Here is a 17,521-nt window from a genome sequence, read left to right as displayed (position 1 = left end):
ATCTGAGGCCCAGTAGCCCACCCATAGATAAGAGCCAGACATTTTTGAACCATTCACTAAGCACCGTTAGCTAAGCTAATGAGCCTTGGCACCCATCTCCTCCTCATGAAACTCTATCTTCCCTTTGGAAATTAGTAAACAAGCGAAAGGCAGCCTCTTCTCCCCCTTCGTTTAACTCAACATGCCTATCAAATCAAATCAAACCAAATCAGAGGAGAAGCCAAGCTAACACTAGCAGTCAGGGCGGCTATTGAACTCGCTGGCTGTAGAAAACACAGGTTTGTTAATCAAGCGCAGGCAAAACAATTACGAGAATCCTTTAATCAATGGGACTGGACAAACAATAAATCCTGCGTGGCTTCAGCAAAGTGTGGCAAGGGGGACATTTTTCAACTCTTAATTAAACGCAATACTCCTGATAGACTATCATGTGCTAATAACTACACCGCAGTGCCATTTAGCCCCTCAGATTGGGTTTGTGAGACGCTACAAGGCTGAGCGGAGACAGAGGCCCGAATTCACAAACATAATGGCTCGCAAAAAAAGAGCACGACAAAAACGAACATGCCTACTGAAGCAACATTTAGGCGTGTCGCCTAAGCCTATCCTTTGTGCTGGTGTTTGTAGCTTGTTAGCCCGTCAAGAGTGACACACACAAATAGGCTAGTCTGTTCATTCTCTTAGATGCAACCCGGAGCGTTGAAATTCCAATTCCAATTCCAACTCCTCCCCAGTTGGATCCAGAATCTGGATTCACTCGCATGCATGGATCGAAGCCTAATAGGACACTTGGAATCACATCTCCGGGAGGGTGAGTCTAAGAAATGGCTTGGGAATCAGGTAGACAAATCCATTTGGATTCACGAGGCTTTGTTTGAGCCGGTAATAGGAGAATATATAGACTGAGAGAACAGAGGGGAGGGAGTGAATGGCACTAGCATAGAATAATATAATGTGTATGCTGTTGTAGGTAACTCTTCTGCGATGGAAAGTCGAGAAGGGGAGGCAAAGATAATAATCCAGCAAGGTAGGCTGGACATGTTTCAACCAGGTACAATGGCAGACATAAATCCACATTGATCAATAATTGTTGATGCCTCTTACAAAGTCCCAGTTCCCCCTTTCCTCTCTCTCTCTCTCTTTTTATCTATCCCTTTCTCTGTCCCTCACTCCCAGTTCCCCGGGCCCATTGTTGCATGCAAACGGAAGCTTGCACAGCACTCTCGGCTAAATAATTGACGAGGCCCACATGGTCACGCACACAGCGGAGTAAGTGGTTTATTCTTGGGGAGATCAATGTGGGGGCTATGAGGATTTTATTGTACCTGCAGGTGAAATGTACAGGGTCACAGATCCCCCCCACAGTCTTAATTCTGCTGCCCTAGCCTTGGTCCTCCCTTGAACTCTGTTGCCCCACAAAACATACACAACACACACAGACCATTGTAGTATCACTTGAATAAAATATAAAGGCATTGAAGACAAAAATATAAATAATTCATAGATAATACACCGATAAATAAATGATGTTGACGAACAACCAGCGGTTGTTCAAACTAAGAGAGTAAACAACTATCGATGGCGTCTTCCTGCCGTTGTCTCAAAGAGCTATCATCATGGGTCCCCCTCGCTGGGACAGACGTTGTCTGCAGCAACCAGCGCCTGGGTTGTCACGGCAAAGAAGCGTCGAAGAGCAGGTGAAATGTCGAGGTGACCTTCAAGAGGTAAAGACCGGAGGGGCCATGTGGCGCTAGCCTCGTTAACAGCATAACCCAGACAGAGACTTCTTCCTCAATGCCTCGGCCAATGATAGAGCTCTCAATTGTCTATGCTCCTGAATAAAGGTGTCCTGCCAGGGAGAGTTTGTTGTCCAATCTGTATGGAGCTGATTGGAGACGGGGGAACCTGCCCGTGCAGGAAGGATGAGATATCAATCACAGCATGGTTTCTCATCTGCCACCATTTATATCTTGACATTCACTTCGTGACTGTTGCTTCATGTTGATCTAATTAAATGTCTTGTGTAATACGTTGTGTTGTACGTTCTGTGTATATGTCAGGGGAGAACAACTGCCCCCTCTCATTGACAGGCTGACAACGGTACTGCAGGCATTGTTAGCAGAAAACTGGATCCCTCATTATAGTGTATGGGAAAATGGCAATCTTTGTGGTCAATCTTCGTGTACATTTTTAAAAATTATAGTACAAATAATTGCTTCTATTACACCAGATATATACACCAGATATAAATTGCACACAGAAGAGGTTTACTTGCTAATGGCAGCCTGCCGTACACCGGTCGGCCTTTAACTTGACCCAGCAAACCGGGAACATTGCCCAAATATCTACTAAGATTCCCATGAACTTCTTGTTAGGATTTTTTTTCTAACATTAGGATAATAACATCCCAAAATCATTAAAAGAATGATCATACATTTATTTATTTGAAAAAATATGAAATATCCTTGGAATTTTTATTTTTTTATTTTTTATTTCACCTTTATTTAACCAGGTAGGCTAGTTGAGAACAAGTTCTCATTTGCAACTGCGACCTGGCCAAGATAAAGCATAGCAGTGTGAGCATACAACAAAGAGTTACACATGGAGTAAACAATTAACAAGTCAATAACACAGTAGAAAACAAAGGGGGGTCTATATACAATGTGTGCAAAAGGCATGAGGAGGTAGGCAAATAATTACAATTTTGCAGATTAACACTGGAGTGATGAATGATCAGATGGTCATGTACAGGTAGAGATATTGGTGTGCAAAAGAGCAGAAAAGTAAATAAATAAAAACAGTATGGGGATGAGGTAGGTGAAAAGGGTGGGCTATTTACCAATAGACTATGTACAGCTGCAGCGATCGGTTAGCTGCTCAGATAGCTGATGTTTGAAGTTGGTGAGGGAGATAAAAGTCTCCAACTTCAGCGATTTTTGCAATTCGTTCCAGTCACAGGCAGCAGAGTACTGGAACGAAAGGCGGCCAAATGAGGTGTTGGCTTTAGGGATGATCAGTGAGATACACCTGCTGGAGCGCGTGGTACGGATGGGTGTTGCCATCGTGACCAGTGAGCTGAGATAAGGCGGAGCTTTACCTAGCATGGACTTGTAGATGACCTGGAGCCAGTGGGTCTGGCGACGAATATGTAGCGAGGGCCAGCCGACTAGAGCATACAAGTCGCAGTGGTGGGTGGTATAAGGTGCTTTAGTGACAAAACGGATGGCACTGTGATAGACTGCATCCAGTTTGCTGAGTAGAGTAATGCTCTCATAACACACACTAAAATGTTGTACACAACATCTTTAACAGTCACAACATTCCCAATAAGTTCTCATTAAGGTTTCCAGGTAATGTTATAATACAATGTACCAGTAATGTTTTCCCAACAAACTAAAATTGGTTCTGTGAATGTTCCCAGAACATTGCCGCGAGGCAAATGTTCTCATAACACAATAACTGTCCAGTCGTGCTGATGATTCTTTGTATAAAGCATTCACCTAACGTTGCAAGAACATTCCAGAACACATCTAGTCTGCTCTTTTAAAGGTTCCCAGAATGTTTCATTAGTTTGTGGGAACAGTCTGGTGGGAACATTGTGGGGACATCACAAAGTATATGGCCCCACTACAAGGTGATATAGACACACAGTATTTTATTAATAGGACATTTGAACAGTGTTTAATCTAACAAACACAAACACATTTTCTACACGTTAACAATCTTCAGATGTGGGTTCTGAACCTACAATGGTTGGTTTCCAAGCCAGATCTTTCATCATCTGGCAGTATGGTCAATCAGGAATTACATGCTTCCTTTTTAGCCTTAGACATAACTAACACAGGGAAATACTGGTTATTCCCCATCATTTCACTAATCCTCTTTATATTCTGCGTACTTCTGGGACCACATATACAAGGTATTCAAGACTATGAGTGCCGAACTAGGATCACTTTTTCTTTTCAGATCATGAAATATATGACAGGGGAGACCATGTCAAGCTTCACAAAGTAGGAATTATATTGGGTGCGTTTCAAAAATGAGAGTTAAACAGTCATTTTTACACTATTGTTTATTGTTTAGAGTTAATAAATTCTGCATTTCTGACTGGATGTATAAATCTGTATGAAACAAAGAGTTATCTGTCAGTAGAGTGTATCTGAGCCTCAATTTCACAATTGTATTTTTCTTCAAAAGAAACATGGTAAAAGAAGCCTGCAATCTTCAGATCTGTAACTAGATCATTAGCCCTCTGTGCCACCAGTGGATAGCTATGGCCTTGCAAGGGTTTTTCGGTCTAATATGGTCGGTCGGGACACAGAACCATTTCAGAGTTATAAAAACATTCCCATCCTCTTCAGACAGTGCATTCGGAAAGTATTCAGACCCCTTGACATTATTCTAAAATGGAATACATCCACATTTTTCCCTCATCAATCTACAGACAATACCCCATAATGACAAAGTGAAAACAGGTTTTCAGAAATGTTTGCAAATGTATTCAAAATAAAAAACTTAAATATCACATTTAGATAAGTATTCAGACCCTTCGCTAAGACACTCGAAATTGAGCTCAGGTGCATCCTGTCTCCATTGATCATCCTTGAGATGTTTCTACAACTTGATTCGAGTCCACCTGTGTTAAATTCAATTGATTGGACATGATTTGGAAAGGCACACACCTGTCTATATAAGGTCCTACAGTTGACAGTGCATGTCAGAGAAAAAACCAAGCCATAAGGTCGAAGGAATTGCCCGTAGAGCTCCGAGATATGATTATGTCGAGGCACAGATCTGGGGAAGGCTACCAAAACAATTCTGCTGCATTGAAGGTCCCCAAGAACACAGTAACCTCCATCATTCTTAAATGGAAGAAGTTTGTAACCACCAAGACTCTCCCTAGAGCTGGCCGCATGGCTAAACTGAGCAATCGTGGGAGAAGGGCCTTCGTCAGGGAGGTGACCTAGAACCCGATGGTCACTCTGACAGAGCTCCAAATCAAATTGTATTGGTCACATACACATATTTAGCAAATGTTAATGCGGGTGTAGCAAAACGCTTCCTCTGTGGAGATTGGACAACCTTCCAGAAGCACAAACATCTCTGCAGTACTCCACCAATCAGGCCTTTATGGTAGAGTGGCCAGACGGAAGCCACTCCTCAGTAAAAGGCAGATGACAGCCCGCTTGAAGTTTGCCAAAAGACACCGAAAGGACTCTCAGACCATGAGAAACAAGATTCTCTGGTCTGATGAAACCGAGATTGAACTCTTTGGCCTGAATGCCAAGCGTCATGTCTGGAGGAAACCTGTCACCATCCCTATGGTGAAGCACGCTGGTTGCAGCATCATACTGTAGGGATGTTTTTCAGTAGCAGGGACTGGGAGACTAGTCAGGATCAAGGGAAAGATGAATGGGAGCAATGTACAGAGAGATCCTTGACAAAAACCTGCTCCAGAGTGCTCAGGACCCCAGACAGGAGCAAAGGTTTATTTTTATTTTTTTTCACCTTTATTTAACCAGGTAGGCCAGCTGAGAACAAGTTCTCATTTACAACTGCGACCTGGCCAAGATAAAGCATAGCAGTGCGACAAAAACAACACAGAGTTACAGATAAACAAACGTACAGTCAATAACACATATTAAAAGAAAAATAGAAAAATCTATGTACATTGTGTGCATATGTAGAAGAGTAGGGCGGTAGGCAATAAATATGCCCTAGAGGCAAAAATAATGACAATTTACCATTAGTCCCGGGGTGATAGATGTGCAGATGATGATGTACCAGTAGAGATACTGGGGTGCAAAAGAGCAAGAGGGTAAGTAATACTATGGGGATGAGATAGCCAGGTGTGCTATTTACAGATTGGCTGCTGGTGTGCGTGCTGCGAGTAGGTGTTGCTATGGTGACCAGTGAGCTGAGATTAGGTGGGGCTTTACCTAGCAAAGACTTATAGATGGGGCCTCCCGGGTGGCGCAGTGGTCCAAGGCACTGCATCACAGTGCTAGCTGTGCCACCAGAGATTCTGGGTTCAAGCCCAGGCTCTGTCGCAGCCGGCCGCGACCGGGAGGCCCTTGGGGCGGCGCACAATCGGCCCAGTGTCGTCCGGGTTGTAGAGGGCTTGGCCGGCAGGGATATTGTCTCATTGCGCATTAGCGATTCCTGTGTCGGGCCGGGCGGAGTGCACACTGACCAGGTCGCCAGGTGTTGTACGGTGATTCCTCCGACACATTGATGCGGCTGGCTACCGGGTTGGATGTGCATTGTGCGGCTTGTGCGGCTTGGCTTGGCTTGGTTGGGTTGTGGTTCGGAGGACGCATGGCTCTCAACCTTTGCCTCTCCCGAGCCCCGTACGGGAGTTTCAGCGTTGAGACAAGACTACACTACTACCAATTGGATACCACGAAATTGGGGAGAAAAAACAAAAAAAATACTTATAGATGACCTGGAGCCAGTGTGTTTGGCGACAGATATGTAGTGATGGCAAGCCAACAAGAGCATATAGGTCGCAGTGGTGGGTAGTATATGGGGCTTTGGTGATAAAACGGATGGCACTGTGATAGACTACATCCAGTTTGCTGAGTAGAGTGTTGGGGGCTATTTTGTAAATGACATCGCCGAAGTCAAGGATCGGTAGGAATGTCAGTTTTACGAGGGTTTGTTTGGCTGCATGAGTGAAATAGGAAGCTGATTCTAGATTTAATTTTGGATTGTAAAAGCTTAATGTGAGTCTGGAAGGAGAGTTTACAGTCTAACCAGACACCTAGGTATTTGTAGTTGTCCACATATTCTAGGTCAGAACCGTCCAGAGTAGTGACGTTAGTCGGGTGGAGGGTGCGGGCAGCAATCTGTTGAAGAACATGCCCTTAGTTTTACTAGCATTTAAAAGCAATTGGAGGCTACGGAAGGAGTGTTGTATGGCGTTGAGGCTTGTTTGGAGGTTTGTTGCATGGTGTCCAAAGAAGGGCCAGATGTATACAGAATGGTGTCGTCTGCGTAGAGATGGATCAGAGAATCACCAGCAGCAAGAGCGAGATCACTGATATATACAGAGAAAAGAGTCGGCCCAAGAATTGAACCCTGTGTCACCCCCATAGAGATTTGACACACTGAACTCTATCTGAGAAGTAGTTGGTGAACCAAGCGGCGCAGTCATTTAAGAAGCCAAGACTATTGAGTCTGCCGATAGGAATGCGGTGAAGAGGGCTGCACAGTACTTATGACGTTGTTTAGGACCTTGAGTGTGGCTGAGGTGCACCCATGACCAGTTCGGAAACCAGATTGCATAGAGGAGAAGGTACGGTGGGATTCAAAATGGTCAGTGATCTGTTTATTAACATGACTTTCGAAGAGTTTAGAAAGGCAGGGCAGGATGGATATTGGTCTATAACAGTTTGTGTCTAGAGTGTCTCCTCCTTTGAAGAGGGGGATGACCGCGGTAGCTTTCCAATCTGTGGGGATCTCGGGCGATACGAAAGAGAGGTTGAATAGGCTGTAATAAGGGTTGCTACAATTTCTGCGGATAATTTTAGAAAGAGAGGGACCAGATTGTCTAGCCCAGCTGATTCGTAGGGATCTAGATTTTGCAGGTTCACCTTCCAACAGGACTACGACCCTAAGCACACAGCCAAGACAACGCAGGAGTGGCTTGGGGACAAGTCCCTGAATGTCCTTGAGTGGCCCAGCCAGAGCCCTGACAAAAATTTGTTTTTGCTTTGTCATTATGGGGTATATGTATTTTATGATGTATTCCAATCTGATTTCTTATGCTTTAAGGAGCTACAAATTTGCATCCTGAGAATGTTCTTGAAATATTCTGAGGACCTCCAAGACAAGGTAAAATGTTTATTTCGTGATCATCAATGGAATATTATGTTAAACCTAAAACAAATATGCAATGATTCGTCATAAAAATGACTTAAATTGGATACATTGTAGTAACGTCGTTGTGTGGTAGACGGGATACTCTGTCTGTTCTTTCCTAGCCCACGTTTGCAGCTTCTGTTGCTAACTCAACGGCTAGGAGGAATCATTTCTGTAGTGAATAAGAGTTCAAAGTTCATACCATTCGCAACCAAAGCTCACACTGAGGTTGGCTTCGTTCTGTAGTTATTATCTGAACCCTTCTGATATCGGATCGTTATCCTAATGTACCTGGAACAGAAATGTATATTGTCGTCAAGACTTTATATAGGAAGGGAGAGGAGGGTGTGTTTCATAGTTTATAACCAATTTCTCTTCACGTGGGCGGGCCACTGAGTCGGGCCTAATTCACTCATGAAAACCCAATTCTCACATTTTAGAAGCTAAAATCACATTTCATCCACTCCCAAATAATTTCATATTCAAACATTTAAATTGCACAACAATTCCATGTGAACCTGATAACTATAATGTGTAGACTTTCCACTGTACCGTTTATGTCATCCTATCATTGATGAGAATGAGATGTCTCAGATGACAACCGAACTGACATCATATTCATTAAGTACCAATGCATATGTTCAACTGGTTGGATTACCAAACTATGGTTCATTTCCCCCCACCTTCTGATGTTCCCAGAATCTCTGTTTAACAAAGGCTTTCAAGAGTCCCTCTGTAGAGTCAAGAGAGAGGGAAGGGAGAAATGTATTTATGGGGGGGGGGTCTTACCCACAAGCCAACGTCATGACACAGTCATCTGTACCTGATGTTGCAAACTGTCAGTGCTTCAAAGATGAAATGTCCAAGAGAAAGTGCCTAAAGGGCAATTAAGAATTCTACTCTCATTTGAATGTCTCTAAGCACGCCATCTATCATGTTGGCTCAAACAGGTTTGTTGAGTACACACCAACACAGAAGGATAAAACGTAATAAAAATAGAAATCCATTCCCTTGATTTCAGCTAGTCCATCATACTCTTCGACTTCAAAATCACACATTACTAATGCTCGTGTGTAAAAGGCCTATTTCCAAGTAAAAGCAGTGGAGTACCAGAATTCAGGACACACGTGATGTGGTCTCAACACCACTGAAATTATGCCATGATTACTTCTATTATGTGTTTCCAAACATATATTTACCGGTGTGTCTTATATGCCATGTAATTGGATTTCCCTCTATTAGCTTAACTCCTAAATATATAATAACTGTATCTCTGTGTAGTTATTACAATAATGTGTTGATTTTTCTTTTGAACCTTTATTTAACTAGGCAGTTAAGAACAAATTATTATTTACAATGACTGCCTTGTGAAACCCCCCCAGGCAAACCCTCCCCTAACGATGTTGGGCCAATAGTGTGCTGCCCTATGGGACTCCAGATCACAGACGATTGTGACACAGCCTGGAATCGAACCCGTGTCTGTAGTGACGCCTCTAGCATGGCGACGCAGTGCCGTAGACCGCTGCGCCACTCAGGAGGCCTAAGTGTTACTGAGATGGCAACACAGTGAGAAATTACTTAAATTGAGCAGACGTTTCTCTAAATATACTTAATGATACTTCATAAAAAAATACATGTGAGTAGATTTGAAGTCAACAGTAGGCTGTATACTAATGAGTAACATACAGTAGGAGAGAAAAAAGTATAGTGCACAACACCTGTAACTTTTATATAAGGCTATATCTATCTATTACTGGATGGATATCTGGAGGTGCCACACCCTAACCTCCAATAGAGGCTGAGCCTGTAGCTCAGAAAATACAAAGGAAATCAGCACTTGATGATTTCTTCAGCATTCACAGCAGCATCTCTTGCTACCTCTCTCCCCCCGCTTTTCCTCCCTCCATCCCTTCCCTCTCTCCTTATCAGTTGATCAGAAACCAAGCCAGACTTTACCATGAGTGCCACCTCCTTTCTTGCATCCCCCAAGAACATGTACAACGCATCGATCGTTCCCCTTTAAACCGAGAAGCATCCAGCTGTGCGCTGACGTCACGTGGTCTACCAACCTCCAAGCATATGCGTGTGAGTCTCAGATGGTATTTTTGCGTCACAAACGGCATGTGCGAGCGCAACCTGTCGACCTTTATTGGTCTTGTGTATCGCCTGAGTCAGTTGCTTTGTTCCAGGGAGTCTGTGCGCAACTCACGTACCAGTTGGCGCACTAGTTCTGGTCCGTGGCGTTATGTTATCCACCGTTGCTTATGTAGCTAGCTAGTACACTCTAACTAGTACACACTAGCCAGCTAGTACATTCTAGCTAGTACACACTAGCTAACTAGTACACACTGGCTAGCTAGTACACAATAGCGTGTACCAAGCTTCTAATTGTAAATGTAATTTCACCACCTGTGCTGTTGGTGGCGGTAACGCACCAGCCTCTCTGGCACCATTCGGCATCCTGTCTCATCTCCTGTGTCTCACAGCATCTGTGGAGTGAGGAGAAAGTATCTGCTGGAGCAAGACCCTATTGCTTTAACTAGGGAGACAACGTTGAGACAACGGATCACTCCGCGTAGTCCCCTTCCATTTGGTTGCCACGGGAGACGCCCTCAAGGTGTTTCTCCCAGAAACCTCAGAGACATGGAGAGGAGAGTGAGCTTGATCTCTCTCCCCAGATCCGAGGAGACGTCCCTGGCTTTCCACATGCAGTGCACCCCTGTCCTCATCCTTGCTTTTTCCTGAAATCCCCACTTGTTCAGGAAGTGCATACACATCAAACCCATTAAATTGTCACGAGTAAAATAAGGCCAGAATGTTCATGGATGGAAACTTAGTGGTGAATCATTATTTTCTTCACTCGCTCTAGTTCCAGAGGCAATGAATATCATAAAAGGTCTAGCAAGTCTTCAGTGATGATGGTGGACCACTAGATATATTCAGCTAAAAGCGAGGGATTTTTGTCACCTTCCCTGAGTATTCATGGGATGGATTTGCATATACAGTTGAGGACCATATGCTTCCTGATAAGAACTACTGTATGAACCACCATTTGGCAGCAGCAGAGAACTAGCGGCACCAGTCGTGGGTTTCTTTCACATTCTCTGACTTCTGATCTCGTTTAAATGACGAATTCACAGCGAGTTGCGAGGGGGCTCGGAGTGTAGAGTCTGTGGATGTAGGAGGGATATTTAGACTTTTACATTTTCCTACTCAGAAATTCGAATTCCGCTGGCAGCGTGAAAACATGACCCCAAATGTTTATCTTGACGTGACAACTAACAAGCTCTCGCCGGATAATTAGATGGCCGCCGCCGAGTGTATGTGTGTCCGACAAAGCTCTCGATAACATTTGACATTATTATATATTTCTTGCTATGCGCCATGCCTTTATGGTCCTTTAAAAGCCTCGCCAGCCGCATCCATTTCCATTTGGACTGCATTAACGAACGCGGCGGCCACGCTCATGTACTGTATGGTGGTGAAGTAATGAGACTGCAGAATGTGACTCATCTCAGTAACTGTGGATTGGAACCGGTGTACGTTTGTGAGCACATGCATGTCAATGCACGTTAATGTATGTGTGTGTGTGTGTGTGTATAAACCGACCAGCAGCAGTATACCTCCCATCTGGCAACAGCCCTCTTACGCCAGGGAACATGATTGAAGTGAAGGTCTCGCATTGTAAACGAAAGTTGCTCAACCACCCTGAACCCTCCCCCAGTTGCATACATACAGGTCTGCGTGATTGATTGATGAGACATGCTACATTTTAGTCATTCAGCAAATGCTCTTAGCCAGAGCAATTAAGGTTAAGGGCCTTGCTCAAGGGCACAACAACTGACTTATCACCTAGTCGGTGCAGAGATTTGAACCAGTGACATTGGGGTTGCTGGCCCAAAGCTCATAACCGCTAGGCTACATTCCGCCCTAAAGCCTGCATGCCTAAAGCTTCTTAACAACCTACAGCCTCTTCGGTCTGACCATAGGCCCCTAACCAAACATGGTACAACAGTAGATTGCTGATCGGCTCTGGGCGTGTTACAGCACACATCCAGCAACACAGGTATTTGACTGTGTGTGAACAACACATTTTACGAGTGGATGCTTCATAAACCACACACAGGCCATTAACTCCGGGGAAGTCCCCCTTAATATGGATGTCAAGTGACAGGCCTGACTAAAGACATTGTGGAGGAGACTCCTGTTTAGTCCTCACCTGGTAAGATAACGTCTCTACAGAAGAGATGAAACACTGAATCATTTCTCAAATCTTTGAGCTAAAATGTAACGAATAGACATTCACCTCTCAGAAATGTCTGGTGGCACTGGTGGAGGGAGGGAGATATAATATCTATTGGGGCCAACATTAGAGCTGGAAGGAGAAACAGAGGATGCCATGGATTATTTCCATGTAGTTCCATGTAATATTACATAATAAAGAATGGGGTGTGGTCTAGACCTATATTAGAAATGACAATTTATGGTGTGATGGTTTTCAGTATTTGACTGGCATTTACACAACATCATTTAGAACAAAACGTTTGGCTAATATTATATTACAACCGGATGTCTTAACTGTTCTTTGAAGAAGAGGAGGAAGGGGAAAAGGAGAGGAATGGAGGAAGGAGAGGGCGGGAGGAGAGAGGTAAGAGGAAAGGGATGGAGGGAGGATTCTGAAACAAGATATGCTGAAAATTACATAGACTTTTCCAATGGGCAAGCCCCCAATTATACCCACACATATTCGAATTAAACATTTTCGTTCAGATAATATTCAATAGTTCCAAACCAATCCAGGTTCAAATGTTTGAGTAGCCCCCATTCAGTGGGAGACTCAGACTGGGTTATTTTCAGTTTGAGTGTGAGCAAGGGGCGTGGTCGTGCTTTCTGTGGAAATCTTAGGTGAGATGCCACCTGCACGTCTTGGATGCTTACCGGCATCCAGGAGAGAGAAGTCAGTCCACATTTCTCACGTGATGATGCGTAATGGAGAACTGTAATACACAGCAACATCATATACATTTGATTACATTACATTGGAAACCCGTAAGCCATTTCCTAGGCATCATAAAAAAGCTATAACTACGTTACCCGGGTAGGACAGCGGAAAACCCCCCCGAACAAACCCATTTTCTTTTAACAGCCTTGGCCCTGGCAATATACGGTTCCTCGCGAGCTTTTATGATGTGCCTCGCTAAAGCTTATAACACACACCCATTCCGATCAAGCCAGTAGATTTCGTCTACAAGGCAGGATGCGCAACTTCATAAAATAATAGGATTAGCCTATAATGATGTATTAATCACAACCAAATTAAATTGGATCAGTTTGAAAAAAAGGTTACATTTTAGATGTCGTGTTTCCCTCTTCCCCCTTTTCAATGAAAGTGTTTCATTGGGGGAAACTGAGTGATTGTATAGGCTATAACAATTGAATATTTTATTATCCTATTTGGGAAACAAGGAAATATGTTTTTCAATAGCACTTTTTGCAAGGTTCTTTATGATATGTGCCTATATTGGTAACCAATCAATGGCACTTAAAATCTCCATCCTTCGGGGACAAGTCCACATACGGGCAATGCGTCTGTGAAGCCGATTGCAGTGTGTGCGTAACTGGTGCCAATAGTTAAACACCATATACTTCAGGATAAATAATGTTTAGGCTAATATCCATATAGAGAACTAACAAATAGAATCCTAAACGTAATTTCAAAAGGCTAAATAAGTCATTATGTAGAGTATACATAAACGGCTAAAAAAATAATGCAACCTAAAATAGAGAGTAGCTTAACAGTCCCTCTACAAGTAAAATCTCTCCAGCAGCCAAGGCGGTCGAAATAGGATAATGACATTAAACAAGGGTGTCACCTGCACTCTAAAACTCAGACAATCACCAGACATCACACTGCTCCTGACTCCACCTTTCAATGAATGGGTTTGGGAGCGCACCTTGAAAAAACGCACCGCAACTAAAAATCATTGGCAAGAAAAAGAACCCCGCTATTGAATGCGCAAACATGGATCAGAGTCAGATTCCCGACGATACAGACCTATGTCAATGCATGTTCAAAATCTGCATTAGGCTACCCCAACAATAGATCAAATTGACGTTACTTGTCTGATGCCATTGAATTCTCGAAACGTATCAGGTACCGTGCCATTTATGATCAATACTATTGTATAATGTGATATCAATAGGCTACATGCATATCAGTGAACTCAACTGCAACGCATTCGCATATCATGGTTGGCTTCATTAACCGGTGGAGATATGCACCTGCTACAGTAAGCATTCATTTACATGTTAGTCATTTAGCAGACGCTCTTATGCAGAGCGACTTACATGAGCAATTAGCGTTAAGTTCCTTGTTCAAGGACACATCGACAGATTTTTCACCAGTCGGCTCGGGGAATCGAACCACTAGACTACCTGCCGCTTCTACCTGCCGCAGCACCCCCCCCCCCCCCCCCCCTCCCATTGAAGATGATTCAGAAATGCGTTATTAAGACTAGCCACCTCTGAAGCGTACAGGCTTTATAATGTAACAAATGGTTGCGTGAAATGCATGCCCAGTTTCACCCCAGTCAGGCAGGATATTGTAAATTCCTCCTGGTGTGGTTTAAATAAGACAGAGTGAATAAACTTGTAATGACCAAATGCCGTCAAAACGAGGGTCACATAGCCGACGCTATATTCTTTATAACAGCTCTTTTGGATACGGCTATAACGTTTGCCGCCACCAGTACTGACACTCTGTACAAGAATAGGAGAGGATGGCATCGGGCACATTTTGGCTACGGAGTAGGGCTACAGCATCACCTAACCTTTGCTATAGCCTATCAGCGTCAGCTCTACCCCGCCGAGTTCCGCGGCACTGGTACGCTTCTTGCAGTATTCTTGAGAGCTGTTTTTTGGGTACCACTACCAGCCTGCATCCCCCTCCTAGGCTACTCAATCAGCATTTACAAGTATGTACACAGACAGGCACTATCGGGCGCAGACTGCCCTTCACGCATTCCACAGTGGAGAACCAGTTGAAATAGCTTAATTATTTTCTCGTTTCAAGAAGCACCTCCAAGCATGCGGATACAACTCCGTTAGAAAAAAAGACAACTGTTCCTACCGTTATCAATGATGGAGTTCCTCTCTTTCTTATTGTGCATATACAAAACACATACACATTTTGTTCAATAAACAAATAAACAATAATCCCGTATGCGAGCGTCCTGCGGCAGATCCAGAGAATCGGTTCAGGTTCTAGCGGTGAGTAGTGTTTAAAATCCCCCTGATAGCGCAGGTTGCTCGGACGCATGTGGAATCGCAGGACTGTACCCTCAACCGCGCTTGGATAAACCACAGCTCTATGCGTTTGGCTGGAGGGTGATGTCATAGCGCCCCCCTACTTCTCCTCTCTCGCCCCCCTCCCTTTTCACCCACCCCTCTACTCGCAGCTGTCCTCCTCCTTTCTCTTCCCATCCCGTGCGCTCTTTTCACCCCCTCCCTTCCTTTTCCTCCACATAACGTGATGAAGTCATGGCGTTGCGCACGCCTTGCTAGCGGTGCAGTCCCAGTAGCATCCGCAGCCTCCTTTCCCGGGATTAGATGGAAGAAAAGGTGTCATAAAACAGGCCAATGCGTGAGGGAGGATTTAAAGGCTACCTCCCCTCGTGATCATGAAATTAGCGCGGCTTAAAGGAAAAGTGCATTACTCCTGAAAAAGATAGACGGTATAAAAAAGTTATAAGGGCTGGAATAAAGTAATCATACATTATTGATACCTGAAAAATGACTCATCAAATGCTTAAAAATGCAATCAAGTTAATCGCAGGATTAGTCACAAATTTAGAAGTTGCTCAAATTGAGCGGTAATTTAATAGTTTAAAAAAACACAAAAAAACTAAAATCACAAAATGTTAACTTAAGTTAACTGATTCATTCAAAAGCAGCTCTTTCTGTAAAAGTACCTGTTTACATTCATTACAGTAGCAAACATATTCACACATTTTTAAATACATTAAAATCCCATTTAGGCCTTTGAATTACATGTAACAAAAGCCAATGGACAGCTAACAATAACAAGAAGCTAAATAGCTTCTTAGCTAGCTAGTTAATATAAAAGGTAACCTAAAATATATATTTTTAAATGTGTGTGGTTTATATGTACATGTAAATACACTAATACAAAGTGAGTTAGCTACTTAGCTTGGCTACACTCATGTAGATGAAAATAATATCACTAGTTTTTCATTCGGTCAAACAATTAAATCATACTGTACATCAAAATGACTAGAAAACTCAACACAGTTTAATTAAACATTGCGCACATTGCTTGCTGATTGGGGTTTTAGGCTGGGTTTCGTATAGCACTTTGTGACATCTGTCAAAAGGGCTTTATAAATGCATTTGACTCATTGATTACACATGTGATCTCTATATTTAGAAAACGTAACCAAATGTAACCATCAACAGCAAAGATGGCACATGAGTAAACATGAGTAAAAATGGACACCACCAGAATACGTGAATGTATTTCAAATGTGAACTTACAATTCCACATATGAAAGTGGAATATTTACATGTGGATTATTTTTATTTAATAAATGTAGCATTTTTTTTTACCCCTTTTTTCTCCCCAATTGGTAGTTTACAGTCTTGTCCCATCACTGCAACTCCGTACGGACTCGGGAGAGGCAAAGGTCCTCCGAAACACAACCGAAATGATCGGCCCGCCACAGGAGTTGCTAGTGCGCGATGGGACAAGAAAATCCCTGCCGGCCAAACCCTCCCCTAAACCCGGACGACACTGGGCCAATTGTGAAACTTGCAATTCACATGTAAAGTGAAGACATGTATTTTCCTCACATGACAAAATGTTAACATGCGAACCCTAATTTAAAGGTTCTGCACAGTGAAAATTGATTGTTTTTCATCAAATTGGATGATATTGGCTGATGAAACCAGTTCAAAGTAGTGTGACCCAAGTTTGAAAAATAACTAGCTGGTACATTGATAAAGTTTATCGTAAAGTCAGGGTCCCCTTCCACCGAGTCACATAACTTGGATTCAGGAGGGCAAGCATTACCAAGGATTTTGCTACCGGCTTTCTGCAACATCACATAAGCAGGAAATAATACAATGGTAGCGTCTTATCGTCTTAACTAAATGAAATATGTACCGCCTTAAAACCATCATCGAAAATGAAATGTATTCTACAAGAACCAATATCACTCCCTAAACACACAACCTTATTCAACAATCCTTGGATAGCTTTCAGAATTCACAGATTAATTGGTCCACATGGAAAACTAAAGGCATTGAAACCGTAAATGACTTGGTAGCAGGAAATACATTTAGTTCCATGACAGAATTAAAAAGTAATATGAACTGACCAATGTAGAGAGTTCAAATACATGCCAACTTAAAAGTTAATATCACAAAATCTCGATTTCAAATCGAATATCCAACTGACAATCTCGTAGCAAAAAATTGGAAGCAAGACATAAAAATATTTGATTTTGGCACAAGATGGAGGGAAAGTTGGAGCATAATTAACAAAATTATAGTTAACGAAAATGTACGCTTAATCCCGTATAAAATAATGTAGCTCTATAGAATGTATTATACAAGAGACAAAATTCAGAAATTCTACAGC

At 43.0% G+C, this 17,521-nt stretch overlaps 1 protein-coding gene across 1 annotated transcript in view; it reads right to left on the bottom strand.

Moving 5' to 3' along the window:
- LOC109902268 (receptor-type tyrosine-protein phosphatase S) overlaps window positions 1-15,217 on the bottom strand; it is a 275,922-nt gene extending 260,705 nt beyond the window's left edge. Inside the window, exon 1 of the mRNA XM_031786395.1 lies at window positions 14,993-15,217. The gene's annotated coding sequence lies outside the window, so the exon portion shown is untranslated. The remainder of the gene's footprint in view (window positions 1-14,992) is intronic.
- Between the last annotated feature and the right edge of the window lie 2,304 nt (window positions 15,218-17,521).

The sequence above is a fragment of the Oncorhynchus kisutch genome, linkage group LG13 (genome assembly GCF_002021735.2).
Source record: "Oncorhynchus kisutch isolate 150728-3 linkage group LG13, Okis_V2, whole genome shotgun sequence".
NCBI lineage: Eukaryota > Metazoa > Chordata > Actinopteri > Salmoniformes > Salmonidae > Oncorhynchus > Oncorhynchus kisutch.
The sequence above is the reverse complement of the archived record's forward strand: the minus strand, read 5'-3'. Positions and strand labels throughout refer to the sequence as shown.